The following is a 23,121-nucleotide window of genomic DNA, read 5'->3' on the forward strand; positions in this document are numbered from 1 at the left end:
ATCCTGTTCCTCTTATTATATATACTTTTTTCGAGCTGGACAATATGATTCGCTTGCGCAATAAATTCTCGTCTAGTAGGAGGTTCCTCCCTGATCCAATACCTTGCGATCACCTTCCTCGCAATGAACAATAATCTAGCAATTGCCATTTTGGCTGTGCCGTCGGCAAGGATTTCCTCCACATACCCAAGTACACACACCACCGGATCCCTGGGAATCGAACATCCATAAATCACCCCTATCTGGTTTAGCACCACAACCCAGTATGCAAACAATCTGGGACACAGCCACAACATGTGCAGTATACCCGCCTGAGATTGGGAGCACCTAGGGCACCCAGAGTCGTCTCTCAGCCCGGCTTTAAACAACATGTCAGGTGTCCTGTAAACTCTATCACATATATTTGTGACAGTCTCCCATGTTCACTCATCGACAGCCTGGGTATGTATTCTAATATAGACTCCCACTTATCGTCGTCTATTTGCCCCAGTTCCTCCTCCCACTTCCCTCTGGCCTTAATAGGGTAATCCATTAGAAAGGTATGTAGTAAATCACCATATACTTCAGATATTGCCCCTTTTGTTCCGTTGTTATTTAGTATAAAGTCCAACATTAGATCTTTCTGAATCACTATAGGCCCTCTCTTTTTTTGTGCCTGATATGCGTGCTGAACCCGTCTATATTGATACAACTTTAACCCCGGGAACTGAAATTCCTGTTGCAGCATATCAAAAGATTTAATATTCCCGTTGTGAATCAACTGACCTATCAACCCAATGCCTTTGTCCCTCCACTCTCCCATTCCTTCCATATGATTAAATTTTTGAAAAGAGGGGTTATCCCAGATAGGTGAAAACTCAGTAAATTTCACGACTCCCCTTATGCGTTTAAGCGTCTGCCATACCTTATGAATTAAATTAATGGTGTGAAAACAAGTTCCCAATTTCTTAAATAGTCCTGCCTCTAGACCCTGACTCAAGGGCCACATGCCAATAATATGTACCAGGCTACCATATCCCTGACCTTTCTCAATTCCTTCTCCCCATCCCCTAAGGTGCTGGCTCTGCGCAGATAAAAAGTATAACCAGGGATTAGGTAGGGCAAGTCCCCCTTCATCTTTAGGTCGTTGCAGTATCACCTGCCTAATTCTAGGGTTCTTCCCACCCCACACCAATTCCCCAAATAGTGATCTTAGTTTACGAAACCTGGTCATAGGAATCCATACCGGAGAGTTATGCAGAATATACAAAACCTGTGGCATCACAACCATTTTAAGGAGATTTATTCTACCCACCACCGACAAATGCAACTTATTCCAAGCTAAAATTTTTGCGCGTAATTTGTTTATCAATGGCTCAAGATTAAGTTCCTCAAATCTAGTTAGGGGATGAGAAACCTGGATCCCTAGATATTTAAATTGCATCACCACCCTTAATTTCGTATTCTGCTCCACCTCCCCCGTACAATCCACTTCCCTATCCACCTACATAACACTTGATTTATCCCAGTTGATAGTCAATCCAGAAATTTGCCCAAATCCTTCAATTAATGAAATCACATTTCTTAAAGGCTCTCCAGGACCCTCAAGAAAAAGCAAAATATCGGCATACAAAGCAATTTTCTCCTCCATTTTCCCATACACAAACCCCTTTACTAACTGAGACCTTCTAATAGCCGCTGCCAGAGGCTCCACCGCTAGAGCAAACAGCAACGGGGACAACGGGCATCCCTGTCGCGTACCTCGAAATAGGTGAAAGCTCTCCGACAGTGTGTTGTCCACCCTAAGTTTGGCCACTGGAGAGGAGTATAGGAGTCTCACCCATGACACAAAAACTGGCCCAAACCCAAAGCGACCCAGAACTGACCACAGGTATTGCCATTCTATACTATCGAAGGCCTTATGTGCATCGAGGGAAACTACCACCCTCCTACCAGCATTTTCCGCCGGTATCTGCATATTGAGGAATAACCTTCTCAAGTTGATGGCAGTGGATTTATTAGGCATAAAGCCGGATTGGTTCCGAATGAACCACCTTTTCTATCACCTGAGTCAGTCTGTTCGCCAAGGCTTTAGCCAAAATCTTAACATCTGTTGTCAGGAGTGATATCGGTCTGTATGACTCCGGCAACCGTGGGTTTTTATCGGGTTTAGGAATGACCACAATAGTGGCCTCCTTCATGGAAGCAGGCAATATTCCCCTCTCCAGTGACTCCTCAAATACCTTCAACAATCTGGTCAGCAACTCTTCAGAAAGGACATCATAAATCTCAACAGGGACGCCGTCAGCTCCCGGAGCCTTCCCCCCCGCCATTGATCTCAAGGCACCTTCCAACTCTTCCACCGTAAGCGGCCTATCTAACAAATCTCTATCCTCAGCTTCCAGCCTAGGTAAATTTGCCTCCTCTAAAAATCTGTCAATTTCACCTTCTTTCTGCCCCGTGTGTGATGCATACAATTTACTATAAAATCCCTTAAAACCTTCCAGGATTTGGGCCCCCTGTGTTACAATGCTACCATTTTCTAGTTCCAGAGCGTGTATATGTGTCGAGTCCCTCTGGGCAGACGTCACCACTGATAGCAGGTGACCCACCTTTTCCCCCTCCGCATAAAAAAACCTCTCTTTGGAAAGCTCTCGCCCTCTCTGCTTTGCGTAAGTGTAATTTGTTAACCTCCTCCTGAGCCATCTTCATACGGTTCATGGTGTCCTGAGAACGTAAATTACTCAATGCAGCCTCCGCTGCCTTCAATTCCTCCAATATGACTTTGTCAGACTCCTTTGTTTGTGTTTTATGCCTAGATATCCCTTTAGATAATATTCCCCTCAAAAAAGCTTTCATGGTATCCCAAACCACATGTTTCGCTGCACTACCATCATTAAATTTAAAGAATTCCCCTATCTCTTCCCCGATCTTTCCCATGTCAAGAATTTGTAACCAGAAGGGGTTAATCTTCCAACCCAATTTAGTCATCTCCCCAGGACCTTCAATTTGCAGCGTTACTACCAATGGACTATGATCCGAAACTACTCTAGGCATATAGTCTACCTCCTGTACCAACCTATCCATACCTTCATTACCCAGAGCCATATCAATACGGGATAGAGAGCCATATGTCGCTGAATAACAGGAGAAACAGTATGTATCGTTATTACGAACTCTCCACAAGTCCCTCCATGCCACCTCTTTCAAATAGCTACCAAACGCTGTTAAATTCCCCTCCTTCCTCAACATAGCATGCTGCCCCCCATCCCAGTGGTCATCAATAATATTGTTTACATCCCCAATTATGAGCAATGGTACTCCTCCCCACCTGCCAGATATATTTAAGATTTCCTGCAGTTTTTTCCCTGAGTACGGTGGAGGAATATAGACTGACACGACACATACCAACCTAGCATATATTTTACACACAAGGAATACATATTGTCCATCACTATCTATTATCACCTCTACTTCCTCGAACGGTACACTTGTATGCACAAGTATTGACACTCCTCTCGCATAGGCCGAGAATGTCGCATGATATGCCTTTCTCACCCATCTTTTCTGCAATAAACCTGTTTTTTCCTTAACTAAATGAGTCTCTTGAAGGCATATCAGCGAGGGTCTCTGCTTCAAAATATAATGCAAAATAGCTTTACGTTTGGTATCATTCGATAGACCCCTAATGTTCCAGCTCAAAATTTTAACTTTATCTCCCATCATTTGGCATAGTGGTGAAATTTCTCAACTTCCTTCCGTTGGTCTCCCTTACCCCCCTAACCTGAGCCCACCTTCCCAAAACTCCCCCCCAAGCCCTCATTATTACAAACAAAACCTTTCCCTTTACCCTTCCCTTCCCTCTACCCTTCCCTTCCCTCAATAAACTTCCTCCCCCTGAACTTTATACCAATCAAGATAAGGTCTCCTACTCCCTCTCTTTATGAGAAAGGGGAAGGCGCTATCGCAATCCCAGCAGTGGCTCAATAGCCGACACCAACTCCCAATAGGTTTAGCACTCTCCTTCGGTCGCTCCCCCCTCCGCCCTTTAAAAACAGAATATAAAAACAGCTGCGCCGCCGAACACAACTTTTAACACACAGGAACCACACAACAGATTCCTCTAGTAATATGTCAAAATCAACCAACAACTCAATTTTCCTCCCTTCCCACAACTATCACAATAGCCCGAAGTTCACGTCTGATCCTCCTCAGCGGGTCTTTTCTGCTCCAATACGTTTTGCATTTAAATCCAGCCAATGGGACACTTCCTCAGGATTTTGAAAAAAGTGGATCTTTTCCATGGCCACCACACGTAATTTAGCTGGATACAACATAGAATAAGCCAGACCCAGTTCACGTAATCGTCTTTTAGCCTCTCCGAACTTCATCCTGAGCTTCTGTACAACTGTGGAGTAGTCAGGGTATATAGATATTCGGTTGCCATCAATAGTTAATTCCTCCATATTCCTGGCTCTTCTTAACAGAATATCCCGGTCTCTGTAATTTAGGATTTTAGCTAGAAAGGTCCGTGGGGCGGAGCCAGGGGGCAGAGGTCTGGTCGGCACCCGGTGAGCTCTCTCCACTGCAAATAATTTAGTGAGACTTTCCCCTCCAACCTTAGTTTTCAGCCATGTCTCGATAAAATCAGTGGGGTTGTTTCCCTCTGCCTTTTCGGATACACCGACGATTCTTAAATTGTTCCTGCGCGAACGATTCTCCAAATCATCAGTTTTAAGTTCTAACTCCGCAATTCGCTGAACATATTTTTTCTCTCTTTTTGTCAGTTCAGCAATCTGATCTTCTGCACCTCCCACACGTTCCTCCATCAGTTCAACTCTCCCCTCCATCTTGTGCATAGCCGAGCGAAAAGAGGCAACTTCCCCCTTAAGGTCGTCCACCTGGACAGTTAGGGTTGTCAATGCAGTTTTACAGAATATTACTGCAGAAAAAATATCTCTCAGGGTTGGCTCCCCAGCCTCATCAGCGCTCCCAGTCTCCTTTTGTGCAGTATAAGCCTGGGTCAGATCAGTAATCACATTCAATGGAGCAGTCTTCCTAGCTGGAACTGTAGTAGGCATCATGGAGGCTCCACTCATCATCCCTTCTGCCTGTGCTCCAGACCTCACATCCACCTGCTCCCCTGAGTCTGCCGCCCCTCCTGTTACCTCTCCACCGGCTCCATGAATCTGCCGTCCTGATTCCTCTGTTCTTGCAAACTGCTCCAGCTTAGCGATCACCTCCAGCTGCCTCCGGTATGCAGCATCAGCCTTTGCCGCCTCTTCCACAGCGCTGTCGGTGCCATCTTGGGAGCGCGTGCTGCCCGCCATCCCCACTTCTTTCTGCCTTCTACGTGTCATTCAGTGGCTTCCGCACCGTGCGGCCGGTGCTCACCGCTCCCCGGATGTTCAGGAGCTCCTTCTCCGGTAATTGGCGTTCGGCGGCGCCTCTGATATGTCCGGATCACCGTTCGGGCAGCAGGGAGAGGTCCGACACACGTCCTCTCACATCTCCTGCTAGGCCACCTGCTGAGCTGGTTGTTCAAGTGCCAGACCCCGGCCTATCACACAACACTGATGCCCTATCCTAAGGATAGAGCATCAATATAAAAATAGTAGACAACCTCTTTAAATACCAAGTATTGGAACAGATTAATGTCCCTAGGAGAGAAGGTAATGAAAAAATCCTCCTCCGTAGAGAGACATATTGGATCTATACACCAAATACTCTGTCTCCGAATAGTCTTAACAGAGACTATGAGTTAAACCGCATAATGTGACTAGGATTATTCAATGTTCCTTCCTGAATTTTGCATCTGTTTTATTTTTTACTTTAGACATCCCAGATGTGCTGACTGAATTTTGGATACATCTTCTCTTTATGGATTCATATACCATGCGAGTGGATATCTATTTTTCTATTTATGATGCTGGAAGATTTGTCAAGTTGAATAAACATGAGATTATACAGTGGGGGAAATAAGTATTCAATCCCTTGTTGATTTTGTAAGTTTGCCCACTGACAAAGACATGAACAGTCTATAATTTTAAGGGCTGGTTAATATTAACATTGAGAGATAGAATATCAAAAATAAAATCCAGAAAAACATTGTATAAATTATATAAATTTATTTGCATTTTGCAGTGAGAAATCGGTATTTGATCCCTCTGGCAAACAAGACTTAATACTTGGTGGCAAAACCCTTGTTGTCAAGCACAGCAGTCAGATGTTTTTTGTAGTTGATCACGAGGTTTATGCACGTCAGGAGGAATTTTGGTCCACTCCTTTTTGCAGATCATCTCTAAATCATTAAGATTTTGAGGCTGTTGCTTGGCAACTCGGGAGCTTCAACTCCCTCCATAAGTTTTCTATGGGATTAAGGTCTGGAGACTGGCTAGGCCACTCCAAAAAGGAAAGGAGAAAAAAGACACTGCTATAAAGGAATGCACACCATCAATTATATGAACATACAAAACAACACTTTATTGGCATAGATATTAAAAACAATTAAAATCAGTACGTCAATCCGGACCATCTGGACAGTACGATACATATATACACAAAATAGTGTGCAGCCTATCAATAAATCTCATTTACATGAGTATTTGTGATAATACCATCCTACCTAATGGCTCATGGGGAATCTGAAAAGCCACAGAAGCTCCCATATATATATATATATAAGTCCGAGCTTGTAAGGGCAAAGTACCCACCAAAAAAATGCAACCCACCTATGTATATTGAGACAAGCTGAGATGTCCAGAGGGCCGAGTGGACCGTGGCCCCAACAAGTGACACCATTTGAACCCACAGATGCTTCACAGAAGTTTATAACGTAGAGTCGTGAAAATAAAAAAAATAACATTTTTCCCAAATAAATCATTTTAGCTCCATATTTTGCATTTTCTTAAGGGTAAAAGGTGAAATTGCTCCATACAATTTGTAGTGTAATTTCTCTTGAGTATGCCGAGACCCCATATGTGGGGGAATATTATTGTTTGGGCAGGGCTTGCAAGGAGCGCCATTTGACTTTTGGAATGCAAAATTGGCTGGAATCGATAGCGGATGCCATGTTGCGTTTGGAAAGCCCCTGATGTGCCTAAACAGTGTAAACTCCCAACAAGTGTCCCTATTTTGGAAACTAGACCCCTCAAGGAATTTATTTAGATGTATGGTAAGCACCTTGAAAGTTCAGGGCTTCACAGAATTTTTAGAATATTGAGCCTTCAAAATGAAAAAAAACACATTATTACCACAAAAATGTTATTTTAGCCCCCACTTAATTATTTTCACAAGGGTAAGAAAAAATGGACCCCAAAGTTTGTTGGGCAATTTCTCCTGAGTATGACAATACCCAGTATGTGGTGGAAAACTACTGTCTGGGAGCACGGCAGGGCATGAAAGGGAAGGAGCGCCATATTACAGTGCAGGTTTTGCTGCATTGGTTTGAGGGGGCCATGTCACATTGGCAGAGCCAATGAGGTGCCAGAAGAGCAGAAACCCATCAGTGACCCCATTTTAAAAACTACACCTCTCAGTGAGTTCAACTAGGGGTGCAGGGTGCAGTAATCATATTGATACCACAAGTGTGTCACAGAATTTGATACCATAGGGCAGTGAAGAAAAAATAATGACATTTTTACTACAAAAAAATTGTTTTAGCCCTACACTTTACATTTTCACACTGGGAAATGGGTAAAAATGGTGCCAAAATGTGTTACTTAATTTCTTCTGAACTTGGCAATTACCCATATGTGGCTGTACAGTACTGCTCAGCCACACAGCAAGACTCTGGAGGGACGGAGCGCTATTTGACTCTTGGAAAACAAATTATTATAGAATAGTTTCCAGACTCCATAGAAAGAGCCCCTAAATGCCAGAAAAGCAGAATCCCCTCCTCAAGTGACCCCAATTTGGAAATTACACCCCTTTAGGAATTTATTTACAAGTGTAGTGATGATTTTTACTCCATAAGCGTTTTCCAGAAACAAGCAGCAGTGGATGATGCTGAGTGAAAAATGCAAACTGCCGTTCTAGTGACCAGTACGCGGTAGTGACCAGTATGTTGCAGTCACCAGTACATTATGCCCAGCCCGTGCTTCTGGATACATGCACTCATAAATTAGGCAGGCTCTCATCACTACAGAATTGCCAAACATGTTGATGATTTATTTGGTTTAGGTACACTGAGGGGCTCAGAAGGGAGGGGGGCATTTGAATTTGGGAGCGCAAAATTTCTTTTGGCCGATGAGAAGCTATTTTGCTTTTCAAGAGCCTTTGTGCTACCAGTAACATGGAAGCCCCCTATATTTCCGTTAACAGATGACGGACCTGAGTGAAGACTTGCTTTTTTTGTGGAATGAGTTGAAGCTTTTATTGGGAACATTTTACATAACATTTGGGGTCACATTTATCTGGTGCTCTACGCTGAGCACTTACTTTGGGGTTACTATCTAAATCTCTGAGTGACGTGACAGATGAAACCTCCATTCACTATGAGGCAGCAAACTTACTCTGGATTCCGTCTGGCCTCTGTTCAGCGGTGCATAAAACTGGCTGACTGCGCATTTATGTATGACAGACGGACTCTGCCGGATCACAGGTCTTATGGCGTCCACAGTGTCTCCATCTGCCTCATTATAGGGAATCTTCTGCCGGGGGTTTCGTCTGATGTCACACACTAAAAGAAACTTTTTATTGCAAAAACAAGTTTTTGCATCACTATATTTTGAGAGCTATAAGTTTTCCATATTTCGTCTGACAGAGTCATGTGATGGCTCGTTTTTTGTGGGTCGAGCTGACATTTTTATTGGTACCATTTTCGGGCACATGACATTTTTTGATCGCTTTATATTCTGATTTTTGGGAGACAGATTCATCAAACACCAGGAATTCAGGATTTTTTTTTTTTTTAATGATATTCCGTGTGTAGTAAAATTAATAAGGCAGCTTTATTCTTCAGGTCAGTACGATTACAGTGATACCACATTTATATATTTTTTTTTTTACGTTTTGCCACTTTTTCACAAATAAAAACTATTTTATTGAAAAAATAATTGTTCTGCATCGTTTTATTCTGAAAGCTATAACTTTTATTTTTCCGCTGTTGGAGCTGTATGGCAGCTTGTTTTTTGTGGGACAAGATGATGTTTTAATCGCTACCATTTTTATTTTGATATCACTTTTTGATAGCGTTTTATTTTACTTCTTCTTTGGCGCCATGATGAAAAAGCAAAGGTTTTTTTTTCTTTTTTTACTGCGTGAACAAGTGTGACTTTTATAGGTTGGCTCTTTCCGGACGAGGCGATACCAAATATGTATACTTTTTTTTTATTTTTTACACACACACACACACACACACACACACACACACACACACTAGATGGTGGCCCAATTCTAACGCATCGGGTATTCTAGAATATGCATGTTCACGTAGTATATTGCCCAGCCACGTAGTATATTGCCCAGCGACGTAGTATATTGCCCAGCCACGTAGTATATTGCCCAGCCACGTAGTATATTGCCCAGCCACGTAGTATTTTGCTCAGCAACGTAGTATATTGCCCAGAAACGTAGTATATTGCACAGCCACGTAGTATATTGCACAGCCACATAGTATCTATAATATAACGCTGGGAGCGTCACTCTGTCCGAAGCCTTTATAGACTGCGCAAGCGCAAGCGCCGGCGCAGTCTGGACCCCACAGAGTGACGCTCCCAGGAGATCGCGGTATGCGTAAGCACTGAACGCACACCGCGATCTCCAACGGAGAAGCGGGGACGAGCCACGGAGCCAGGAGGGTGAGTATATTTACCTGTCCTCCGTTCCACCGCTGCGCGCGAGCCTCCGTCCTCCACATCCTCTGCCTGAGACGTTCAGTTCAGAGGGCACGATGACGCGCTTAATGCGCGCCGCCCTCTGACTGAACAGTCACAGCCAGAGGACAGGACCCGGAAGACAGACCGGCGCGCAGCAGTGGAACGGGAGGACAGGTAAATATAGCAAGTGCCGGGGGCCTGAGCTAGCGGCGACCCCGGCACCTGACCCCCACAGCGCGCCGGTGTCCCCGCCTGCTCAGGCCCCCAGCAGAGCCACGCACAGCCGCCCGCAGTCAGCAGAGCCACGCACAGCCCCCCGCAGTCAACAGAGCCACGCACAGCCCCCCGCAGTCAACAGAGCCACGCACAGCCCCCCGCAGTCAGCAGAGCCACGCACAGCCCCCCGCAGTCAGCAGAGCCACGCACAGGCCCCCGCAGTCAGCAGAGCCACGCACAGCCCCCCCGCAGTCGGCAGAGCCACGCACAGCCCCCCGCAGTCGGCAGAGCCACGCACAGCCGCCCGCACTCGGCAGAGCCACGCACAGCCGCCCGCACTCGGCAGAGCCACGCACAGCCGCCCGCACTCGGCAGAGCCACGCACAGCCGCCCGCACTCGGCAGAGCCACGCACAGCCGCCCGCACTCGGCAGAGCCACGCACAGCCGCCCGCACTCGGCAGAGCCACGCACAGCCGCCCGCACTCGGCAGAGCCACGCACAGCCGCCCGCACTCGGCAGAGCCACGCACAGCCGCCCGCACTCGGCAGAGCCACGCACAGCCGCCCGCACTCGGCAGAGCCACGCACAGCCGCCCGCACTCGGCAGAGCCACGCACAGCCGCCCGCACTCGGCAGAGCCACGCACAGCCGCCCGCACTCGGCAGAGCCACGCACAGCCGCCCGCACTCGGCAGAGCCACGCACAGCCGCCCGCACTCGGCAGAGCCACGCACAGCCGCCCGCACTCGGCAGAGCCACGCACAGCCGCCCGCACTCGGCAGAGCCACGCACAGCCGCCCGCACTCGGCAGAGCCACGCACAGCCGCCCGCACTCGGCAGAGCCACGCACAGCCGCCCGCACTCGGCAGAGCCACGCACAGCCGCCCGCACTCGGCAGAGCCACGCACAGCCGCCCGCACTCGGCAGAGCCACGCACAGCCGCCCGCACTCGGCAGAGCCACGCACAGCCGCCCGCACTCGGCAGAGCCACGCACAGCCGCCCGCACTCGGCAGAGCCACGCACAGCCGCCCGCACTCAGCAGAGCCACGCACAGCCGCCCGCACTCAGCAGAGCCACGCACAGCCGCCCGCACTCAGCAGAGCCACGCACAGCCGCCCGCACTCAGCAGAGCCACGCACAGCCGCCCGCACTCAGCAGAGCCACGCACAGCCGCCCGCACTCAGCAGAGCCACGCACAGCCGCCCGCACTCAGCAGAGCCACGCACAGCCGCCCGCACTCAGCAGAGCCACGCACAGCCGCCCGCACTCAGCAGAGCCACGCACAGCCGCCCGCACTCAGCAGAGCCACGCACAGCCGCCCGCACTCAGCAGAGCCACGCACAGCCGCCCGCACTCAGCAGAGCCACGCACAGCCGCCCGCACTCAGCAGAGCCACGCACAGCCGCCCGCACTCAGCAGAGCCACGCACAGCCGCCCGCACTCAGCAGAGCCACGCACAGCCGCCCGCACTCAGCAGAGCCACGCACAGCCGCCCGCACTCAGCAGAGCCACGCACAGCCGCCCGCACTCAGCAGAGCCACGCACAGCCGCCCGCACTCAGCAGAGCCACGCACAGCCGCCCGCACTCAGCAGAGCCACGCACAGCCGCCCGCACTCAGCAGAGCCACGCACAGCCGCCCGCACTCAGCAGAGCCACGCACAGCCGCCCGCACTCAGCAGAGCCACGCACAGCCGCCCGCACTCAGCAGAGCCACGCACAGCCGCCCGCAGTCAGCAGAGCCACGCACAGCCGCCCGCAGTCAGCAGAGCCGCCCGCAGTCAGCACAGCCGCCCGCACTCAGCACAGCCGCCCGCACTCAGCACAGCCGCCCGCACTCAGCACAGCCGCCCGCACTCAGCACAGCCGCCCGCACTCAGCACAGCCGCCCGCACTCAGCACAGCCGCCCGCACTCAGCACAGCCGCCCGCACTCAGCACAGCCGCCCGCACTCAGCACAGCCGCCCGCACTCAGCACAGCCGCCCGCACTCAGCACAGCCGCCCGCACTCAGCACAGCCGCCCGCACTCAGCACAGCCGCCCGCACTCAGCACAGCCGCCCGCACTCAGCACAGCCGCCCGCACTCAGCACAGCCGCCCGCACTCAGCACAGCCGCCCGCACTCAGCACAGCCGCCCGCACTCAGCACAGCCGCCCGCACTCAGCACAGCCGCCCGCACTCAGCACAGCCGCCCGCACTCAGCACAGCCGCCCGCACTCAGCACAGCCGCCCGCACTCAGCACAGCCGCCCGCACTCAGCACAGCCGCCCGCACTCAGCACAGCCGCCCGCACTCAGCACAGCCGCCCGCACTCAGCACAGCCGCCCGCACTCAGCACAGCCGCCCGCACTCAGCACAGCCGCCCGCACTCAGCACAGCCGCCCGCACTCAGCACAGCCGCCCGCACTCAGCACAGCCGCCCGCACTCAGCACAGCCGCCCGCACTCAGCACAGCCGCCCGCACTCAGCACAGCCGCCCGCACTCAGCACAGCCGCCCGCACTCAGCACAGCCGCCCGCACTCAGCACAGCCGCCCGCACTCAGCACAGCCGCCCGCACTCAGCACAGCCGCCCGCACTCAGCACAGCCGCCCGCACTCAGCACAGCCGCCCGCACTCAGCACAGCCGCCCGCACTCAGCACAGCCGCCCGCACTCAGCACAGCCGCCCGCACTCAGCACAGCCGCCCGCACTCAGCACAGCCGCCCGCACTCAGCACAGCCGCCCGCACTCAGCACAGCCGCCCGCACTCAGCACAGCCGCCCGCACTCAGCACAGCCGCCCGCACTCAGCACAGCCGCCCGCACTCAGCACAGCCGCCCGCACTCAGCACAGCCGCCCGCACTCAGCACAGCCGCCCGCACTCAGCACAGCCGCCCGCACTCAGCACAGCCGCCCGCACTCAGCACAGCCGCCCGCACTCAGCACAGCCGCCCGCACTCAGCACAGCCGCCCGCACTCAGCACAGCCGCCCGCACTCAGCACAGCCGCCCGCACTCAGCACAGCCGCACTCGGGCAGTAGAGCCGGAGAGAGAAAGATGGGAGCAACATATGGCAGAATGGAAACAGGAACAGGCAGAATGGGGGCGCGGGATGGGAGCAGCACATGACAGAATGATTGCGCACGATGGGAGCAGCACATGACAGGATGGGGGTGCAGGATGGGAGCACATGACAGGATGGGGCGCAGGATGGGAGCAGCACATGACAGGATGGGAGCAGCACATGACAGAATGGGGGCACACACATGACAGGATGGGGGTGTAGGATGGAGCAGCATATGACAGGATGGGGGCGCAGGATGGGAGCACATGACAGGATGGGGACGAAGGATTGAGCAGCACATGACAGGATGGGGGCGCAGGATGGAGGAGCACATGACAGGATGGGGGCGCAGGATGGAGCAGCACATGACAGGATGGGGCCGCAGGATGGAGGAGCACATGACAGGATGGGGACGCAGGATGGAGCAGCACATGACAGGATGGGGACGCAGGATGGAGCAGCACATGACAGGATGGTGACCATATACCAATATAAATGCTCGCCACCCGGGCGTAGAACGGGTTCAATAGCTAGTGTAGTATATTGCCCAGTAATGTAGTATATTGGCCAGTGACATAAAATAAAAAATAAACATATACTCACCTTAGTCCTGGCTCCTGTGTACGGTGCACGCGGCAGCTTCCGGTCCCAGGGTTGGTATGACTATCAGCGCAGGACTTGTGATGACGTCGCAGTCACATGACCGTGACGCCATGGCAGGTCCTTCTCACGCAGGCCCTGTTATGATGTCGCGGTCACATGACCGTGATGTAATGGCAGGTCCTTCTCGCGCAGGCCCTATGATGCCGTCGCGGTCACATGACCGTGACGTCATGGCAGGTCCTTCTCCCATAGGATCCTTAGCACCAGAATCTGCCGGCGGACAGGACGCGACGTCGGAGGGTGAGAATAACGTTTTTTTTTTTTTATTATTATTATTTGTAACATTAGATCGTTTTACTATTGATGCAGTATACGCAGCATCAATAGTAAAAACGTGTTCACAGAGGGTTAATAGCTGCGTAACCGGAGTGTGTTACACCGCGCTCCGGTAACCCTGGCATTAACCCTGTGAGAGGGATAACTGGAGGGGAGTATGGAGCGGGCACGGACTGCGGGGAGGAAAGAGCGGCCATATTGCCGCCGGACTGTGGCAGTCGCTGACTGGTCGTGGCAATGGTCGTGGGCGTTTGCCACGACCAATCAGCGACTTGGATTCCATGACAGACAGCGGCCGCGACCAATGAATATCCGTGACAGAAAGACAGAAGGACAGACAGACGTGACCCTTAGACAATTATATAGTAGATATATGTACACTGCTCAAAAAAATAAAGGGAACACTCAAACAACAGAATCTAACTCCAAGTAAATCAAACTTCTGTGAAACCGAACTGCCCACTTAGGAAGCAACACTGTTTGACAATCAATTTCACATGCTGTTGTGCAAATGGAATAGACAACAGATGGAAATTATTGGCAATTATCAAGGCACACTCAATAAAGGAGTGGTTCTGCAGGTGGGGACCACAGACCACATCTCAGTACCAATGCTTTCTGGCTGATGTTTTGGTCACTTTTGAATGTTGGTTGTGCTTTCACACTCATGGTAGCATGAGACGGACTCTTCAACCCACACAAGTGGCTCAGGTAGTGCAGCTCATCCAGGATGGAACATCAATGTGAGCTGTGGCAAGAAGGTTTGCTGTGTCTGTCAGCATAGTGTCCAGAGGCTGGAGGCGCTACCAGGAGACAGGCCAGTACACTAGGAGACGTGGAGGGGGCTGTAGGAGGGCAACAACCCAGCAGCAGGACCGCTACCTCAGCCTTTGTGCAAACAGGAACAGGAGGAGCACTGCCAGAGCCCTGCAAAATGACCTCCAGCAGGCCATAAATGTGCATGTGTCTGCACAAACGGTTAGAAACAGACTCCATTAAGATGGTCTGAGTGCCCTATGTCCACAGATGGGGGTTGCGCTCACAGCCCAACATCGTGCTAGATGCTTGGCATTTGCCACAGAACACCAGAATAGGCAAATTCGCCACTGGCACCCTGTGCTCTTCACAGATGAAAGCAGGTTCACGCTGAGCACATGTGACAGATGTGACAGACGTGACAGAGCCTGGAGATGCCGTGGAAAATGATCTGCTGCCTGCAACAACCTTCAGCATGACTGGTTTGGCAGTGGGTCAGTAATGGTGTGGGGTGTCATTTCTTTGGAGGGCCGTACAGACCTCCATGTGCTCACCAGAGGTAGCCTGACTGCCATGAGGTACCGAGATGAGACCCTCAGACCCTTTGTGAGACCATATGCTGGAATGGTTGGCTGTCATGATTCCCAATGGCAGGGACATGGGCAAAAACAGGACTAGCTCTAGGAAGATGGGATCTAAGCTGACCGCGATGCTGAACCTAACGCACAACTACCAGTGGCCGGGGAACGTACCTGCGTTTTATCCCTAGACGTCTCGCACCAGCCGGAGATCTAGCTACCCCTAATAGAGGAAACACAGACCTGGCTTGCCTCCAGAGAAAACCCCAAAGTAATAGTAGCCCCCAACATATAATGGCGGTTAGTTAAGAAGAAAACTCATACGCAGTATGAATACAGGTTCAGCAAAGAGAGGCCCACTACCTAGATAGCAGAAAATACAAAAGTGGACTTCGCGGTCAACTCAAAACCCTACAAAATACCATCCTGAAATGACTTTAAACTCCGGTATCAACTCATGACACCGGAGTGGTCATTTCAGTTCACTAGAGCTTCCAGCAGCAAGATTCATATAAATGCACGCTGGACAAAAGGTACAAATGATCAAACTTATCTGACTCAGCAGACTTGGAGCAGGTAGCAAGTAACAGAGGAGCTCTGGTAACATTGATAGCCGGCAAGTAAATGAGTGAGAAGCCAGACTATATAGGAAACTCCCATTTCCTGATGGGAACAGGGGCACTGGAGATAGAAGACAGAAGTCAACCAGTACCACCAGTAGCCACCAGAGGGAGCCCACAAACAGAATTCACAACAGTTGGCCCTGTGTTCCTCCTAATGCAGGACAATGCCAGACCTCATGTGGCTGGAGTGTGTCAGCAGTTCCTGCAAGATGAAGGCATTGAAGCTATGGACTGGCCAGCCCGTTCCCCAGACCTGAATTCGATTGAAAACATCTGGGACATCATGTCTCGCCCCAGAGACTGTCCAGGAGTTGGCGGATGCTTTAGTCCAGCTCTGGGAGGAGATCCCTCAGGAGACCATCCGCCGCCTCATCAGGAGCATGCCCAGGCATTGTAGGGAGGTCATACAGGCACGTGGAGGCCACACACACTACTGAGCATCATTTCCTTGTCTTGAGGCATTTCCACTGAAGTTGGATCAGCCGGTAACTTCATTTTCCACTTTGATTTTGAGCATCATTCAACTCCAGACCTCCGTGGGATATTAGTTGTGATTTACGTTAATCATTTTTAGGTTTTATTGTTCTCAACACATTCCACTATGTAATGAATAAAGATTTACAACTGGAATATTTCATCCAGTGGTATCTAGGATGTGGGATTTTAGTGTTCCCTTTATTTTTTTGAGCAGTGTATTTATTGGTTTCATATTTATTTTTTTTACTTATTTTTATTTGTCTGATCATTGATCACTGGTCTCTTACTATGCAATACGGAGAGGTGAGTATAGCAGCGGTCTCCCTCTGCTATCTTCTAAATGCTGCGATTCACATTTGGGGGACGTCCAAGAGCCCAAGAAAGGTTGAATAGTTAGGAAGGTGACGGTCACAAGGGGACATTATCTGCGTCTGGAGGAGAGAAAGTTTTTCCTCCATCATAGAAGAGGATTCTTTACTGTTAGGGCAGTGAGAATCTGGAATCCCTTGCCTGAGGAGGTGGTGATGGCAAACTCAGTTGAGGGGTTCAAGAGGAGCCTGGATGTCTTCCTGGTATGTAACAATATTGTATCTTACAGTTATTAGGTTCGTTAGAAGGACGTAGATCTGGGGATTTATTCTATATTCGGAATATAGGCTGAATTGGATGGACAAATTTCTTTTTTCGGCCTGGCTAACTATGTTACATGTGGAAGCTCCGTATTTTGTGGCTATGTCCGATGCCAACATGGAAGATGTCACATGCCTAAAATCTGCAATGCTGAAAATTGCTTTACTGGAACAGAGACCCATTTTCATAGTGGGCTCTAGTCACGTTATAGAACATGAAGTCTTCACAAAGCGGTGTGGAGGTAAGAAGACCACCCAGGCTATCACTAAAGAGCCGTTCTTTGGACTGTTTACTTTGTTTTGCCTTCACTGAAAGGCCTTTTATTTCCTTTGCTTGTGTCGTGGTTTATAGAGTCTTAATTAGAAATGAGCGAACCTTCCAAAGTTCGGTTCGGCTCACCGAGTGTCCCAATGTTTACTAAGCAGTTCGGTGAACGTACCCGAACCCCATTCTGTGATGCAAAACCAAACATATACCTCATGCAACAGCTCAATTTTTTTCCCCTGCCACAGTCAGGTGGCGCAGTCATCAGTTTCATAGAGTACTATTGGTAGAAAAATGTTAGGAAATTAACCCCTTCACCCCCAAGGGTGGTTTGCACGTTAATGACCGGGCCAATTTTTACAATTCTGACCACTGTCCCTTTATGAGGTTATAACTCTGGAACGCTTCAACGGATCTTGGCAATTCTGACATGGTTTTCTCGTGACATATTGTACTTCATGATAGTGGTAAAATTTCTTCGATATAACTTGCGTTTATTTGTGAAAAAAACGAATATTTGGCGAAAATTTTGAAAATTTTTGCAATTTTCCAACTTTGAATTTTTATGCCCTTAAATCACAGACATATGTCACGCAAAATACTTAATAATTAACATTTCCCACATGTCTACTTTACATCAGCACAATTTTGGAACCAAAATTTATTTTGTGACGGAGTTATAAGGGTTAAAAGTTGACCAGCAATTTCTCATTTTTACAACACCATTTTTTTTTAGGGACCACATCTCACTTGAAGTCATTTTGAGGGGTCTATATGATAGAAAATACCCAAGTGTGACACCATTCTAAAAACTGCACCCCTCAAGGTACTCAAAATCACTTTCAAGAAGTTTATTAACCCTTCAGGTGTTTCACAGGAATTTTTGGAATGTTTAAATAAAAATGAACATTTAACTTTTTTTTCACACAAAATTTATTTCAGCTCCAATTTGTTTTATTTTACCAAGGGTAACAGGAGAAAATAGACCCCAAAATTTGTTGTACAATTTGTCCTGAGTACGCTAATACCCCATATGTGGGGGTAAACCACTGTTTGGGCGCATGGCAGAGCTCGGAAGGAAAGGAGCGCCATTTGACTTTTCAATGCAAAATTGACTGGAATTGAGATGGGACGCCATGTTGCATTTGGAGAGCCCCTGATTTGCCTAAACATTGAAACCCCCCACAAGTGACACCATTTTGGAAAGTAGACCCCCTAAGGAACTTATCTAGATGTGTGGTGAGCACTTTGACCCAACAAGTGCTTCACAGAAGTTTATAATGCAGAGCCGTAAAAATAAAAAATCATATTTTTTCACAAAAATGATCTTTTCGCCCCCAATTTTTTATTTTCCCAAGGGTAAGAGAAGAAATTGGACCCCAAAAATTGTTGTGCAATGTGTCCTGAGTACGCTGATACCCCATATGTGGGTGTAAACTTATCTAGATGTGTTTTGAGAGCTTTGAACCCCCAAGTGTTTCACTACAGATTATAACGCAGAGCCGTGAAAATAAATTTATTTTTTTTTTATTTTTTTTTCACAAAAATGATTTTTTTAGCCCCCAGTTTTGTATTTTCACAAGGGTATCAGGATAAATTGGACCCCAAAAGTTGTTGTCCAATTTGTCCTGAGTACGCTGATACCCCATATGTGGGGGGGAACCACTGTTTGGCGCATGACAGAGCTCGGAAGGGAAGGAGCACCATTTGGAATGCAGACTTAAATGGATTGGTCTGCAGGCGTCACGTTGCATTTGCAGAGCCCCTGATGTACCCAAACAGTACAAACCCCCCACAAGTGACCCCATATTGGAAACTAGACCCCCCAAGGAACTTATCTAGATGTGTTTTGAGAGCTTTGAACCCCCAAGTGTTTCACTACAGTTTATAACGCAGAGCCGTGAAAATAAAAATTCTTTTTTTTTTTTTTTTTCACAAAAATGATTTTTTAGCCCCCAGTTTTGTATTTTCACAAGGGTATCAGGATACATTGGACCCCAAAAGTTGTTGTCCAATTTGTCTGGAGTACGCTGATACCCCATATGTTGGGGTAAACCCCTGTTTGGGCACACGGGAGAGCTCTGAAGGGAAGGAGCACTGTTTTCCTTTTTCAACGCAGAATTGGCTGGAATTCAGATCGGATGCCATGTCCCGTTTGGATAGCCCCTGATGTGCCTAAACAGTGGAAACCCCCCAATTATAACTGAAACCCTAATCCAAACACACCCCTTACCCTAATCCCAACAGTAACCCTAACCACTCCTCTAACCCAGACACACCCAACCCTATTCCCAACCGTAAATGTAATCCAAACCCTAACCCTATCTTTAGCCCCAACCCTAACTGTAGCCCCAACCCTAGCCCTAACCCTAGCAATAACCCTAGCCCTAACACTAGCCCTAGCCCTAACCCCAACCCTAGCCCCAACCCTAGCCCCAACCCTAGCCCTAACCCTAGCCCTAACCCTAGCCCTAACCCTAGCCCTAACGGGAAAATGGAAATAAATACATTTTTTTATTTTTTTATTTTTCCCCAACTAAAGGGGTGATGAGGGGGGTTTGATTTACTTTTATAGCGGGTTTTTTAGCGGATTTTTATGATTGGCAGCCGTCACACACTGAAAGACGCTTTTCATTGCAAAAAATATTTTTTGCGTTACCACATTTTGAGAGCTATAATTTTTCCATATTTGAGTCCACAGAGTCATGCGAGATCTTGTTTTTTGCGGGACGAGTTGATGTTTTTATTGGTAACATTTTCGGACACGTGACATTTTTTGATCGCTTTTTATTCCGATATTTGTGAGGCAGAGTGATCAAAAACTAGCTATTCATTAATTTCTTTTGGGGGAGGCGTTTATACCGTTCCGCGTTTGGTAAAATTGATAAAGCAGTTTTATTCGTCGGGTCAGTACGATTACAGCGATACCTCATTTATATAATTTTTTTATGTTTTGGCGCTTTTATACGATAAAAACTATTTTATAGAAAAAATAATTATTTTGGTATCGCTTTATTCTCAGGACTATAACTTTTTTATTTTTTGCTGATGATGCTGTATGGCGGCTCGTTTTTTGCGGGACACGATGACGTTTTCAGCGGTACCATGGTTATTTATATCAGTCTTTTTGATCGCATGTTATTCCACTTTTTGTTCGGCAGTATGATAATAAAGCGTTGTTTTTTGCCTCGTTTTTTTTTTTTTTTTTCTTACAGTGTTTACTGAAGGGGTTAACTAGTGGGGCAGTTTTATAGGTTGGGTTGTTACGGACGCGGCGATACTAAATATGTGTACTTTTATTGTTTTGTTTTTTTATTTAGCTAAAGAAATGTATTTATGGGAATAATAAATCTATTTTTTTTTTATTTATTTAGGATTTTTTTTTTTTTTATTACTTTTTTACTTTGTCCCGGGGGGGGGACATTACAGATCATTGATCTGACAGTGTGCACAGCACTCTGTCAGATCTGCTGTGCAGGGCTACAGGCTTACCAGCGCCTGCTCTGAGCAGGCACTCGGTAAGCCACCTCCCTCCCTGCAGGACCCGGATGCCGCGGCCATCTTGGATCCGGGACCTGCGGCGAGGAGGGAGGTAGGAGACCCCCGGAGCAACGCGATCACATCGTGTTGCTCCGGGGGTCTCAGGGAAGCCCGCAGGGAGCCCCCTCCCTGCGCGATGCTTCCCTATACCGCCGGTACACCGCGATCATGTTTGATCGCGGTGTGCCGGGGGTTAATGTGCCAGGGGCGGTCCGTGACCGCTCCTGGCACATAGTGCCGGATGTCAGCTGCGATATGCAGCTGACACCCGGCCGCGATCGGCCGCGCTCCCCCCGTGAGCGCGGCCGATCGCGTATGACGTACTATCCCGTCGGTGGTCATACGGGCCCACCCCACCTCGACGGGATAGTACGTCAGATGTCAGAAAGGGGTTAACACAGGTAGTTGACTGATCAATTGTCCCACAGTACACCATTTTATAATGCCATGGGCCATGCATATGGTATCAGGGTCTTAGCAAGCACTTATAGCTTTGAATTGAAGTTTCAATTAAGACCTGGTGGTAAAGGGAGCGATGTAAGCCTTCTTGGCTGAGAGCCCGATACCTCATGCAACAGCTACATGAATTTATTTTTTATTCCCTGCCAAAGTGTGTGTCACATGCATCAGTTTCATAGAATACTATTGGTAGAAAAATGGAAGCATAGTAACGCAGGTAGTTCAGTGACAGTAAGTGCAGGCCTGTCAGTCTGGGAGCCCTACTGCTACAGGCAATACACATAAAGGAGACTCAACTTGCATTCTCCACATTTAAAAAAATTATCATGCACCACTAAAGTGACATCAATTTCCACAGAGTAGAAGCAGTATAATAGGCCTCCAACACCCCTTCCACCACAGGTAATCCACCAGATGGAGACAACTTGGAGTCTCCACATTTCAAAAAATTGTTTGCAACATCAGCAGCAGTAGCAACAGCAGACACAAAGGCCACAGCAGACTGCAATAACACAAGACCAATGCATGCCACTAAAGACGACACCCTTGCCTAGTCTGCCCAGTCTGTGACTGGAGTGCAAAAGACATTGGAGATCCATGACTTGTTCATTTTGATGAAAGTTAGGTAGTCTAGACTTTCAGGGGGCAGCCAGATGCCCTGATCCATCAGGACACCACCAGCAGCGCTGAAAACTCGTTCTGAGAGAACGCTGGCTGCCGGGTGTGACAAAACCTCCAAAGCAATACGGACAAGCTCAGGCCACTCTTCCATTTTTTGAAGATCAAAAAGCAAAAGGGTCCAAATTCTCCCTGGTGGTATTATTGAGCTCGAGACACTATCCTCTCCAGTCAGTTGGTCACAGCGTGTCAGACTTATACTCTGTCCTGCTAGTGCATGGGATGGTCTAAAAAAATGTGTGAAATGACTCACATAAATTGTTTATGTCACTTACACTGCTGCTAATATTTTTGCAGTGACGTCTTGACGTTCTTGGATTTGGAAGTCTAGAACTGCGATGCACACTGTGCCTCCCTGCTGTCTTGGGGAAAACCATTCTTAAGATGGTCTACAAATGTGTTTCGATTCGATACTCTAGCATGCCTGCATCCCTTTCTAGGGGGTGGGGAGCATCTGCCAAAACGTACTTGTCAGAAAAACCCAACTTTTGTCTCAGTTCCAGTTAGGAACTTGCAGCTCTCTGGCGCCCCCCTTACCCTCAGGTCAGTCAGGGAACTGCACCTAGGATAAGTAGTCGTCAGAAAGGCTGCCCTGTCATGTACTGGCTATCTGGCATTCTGCAGTGAGGGCGGTATGTGTATCACCAATGCGAGGCAGGCTATACGCACATAAATCTCCGATCCATTACTGCCAGGGTTCCCAATAACACCCTGACGTTACGTTGCCGCCAAATACCTCGTTTGATACCAAAGCCTGTATCAGATCAGGAACCAAACCAAGGTAGCGGAATTTTGCATGGAGTATGTGTCGGTTCAATCATAGAGCAAAAAGAACGTAACTAGTAAATTTATAAGTTTACTCCAGAAAATATTGGCAGTGTTTACAAAAATACAAAAGATATTACAAAAAGGAGACAAAATGCAGTATGTACAAACAGTTAGAAATAAAAGGGATTAAAATATGAAACTTACTCTCTCAGTCACAGTTATGACGTCTCGATAAGAGAAGAGAGCCTTTCCAAAGCAATGGATCAGCAGCACAGCCTGTTGCCTAGCTGACGCCTCCGTAAATGTGCATTTCGGTTTTATGCTTTGGCCACACACCTAGAAACTCCTTGCT

At 48.5% G+C, this 23,121-nt stretch overlaps 1 protein-coding gene across 7 annotated transcripts in view; it reads right to left on the minus strand.

Moving 5' to 3' along the window:
* Positions 1-23,121, minus strand: part of LOC143767225 (uncharacterized) — a 385,097-nt gene that overhangs the window by 149,701 nt on the left and 212,275 nt on the right. The window lies entirely within an intron of this gene.

Source organism: Ranitomeya variabilis, chromosome 4 (assembly GCF_051348905.1).
Source record: "Ranitomeya variabilis isolate aRanVar5 chromosome 4, aRanVar5.hap1, whole genome shotgun sequence".
NCBI classification, from domain to species: domain Eukaryota; kingdom Metazoa; phylum Chordata; class Amphibia; order Anura; family Dendrobatidae; genus Ranitomeya; species Ranitomeya variabilis.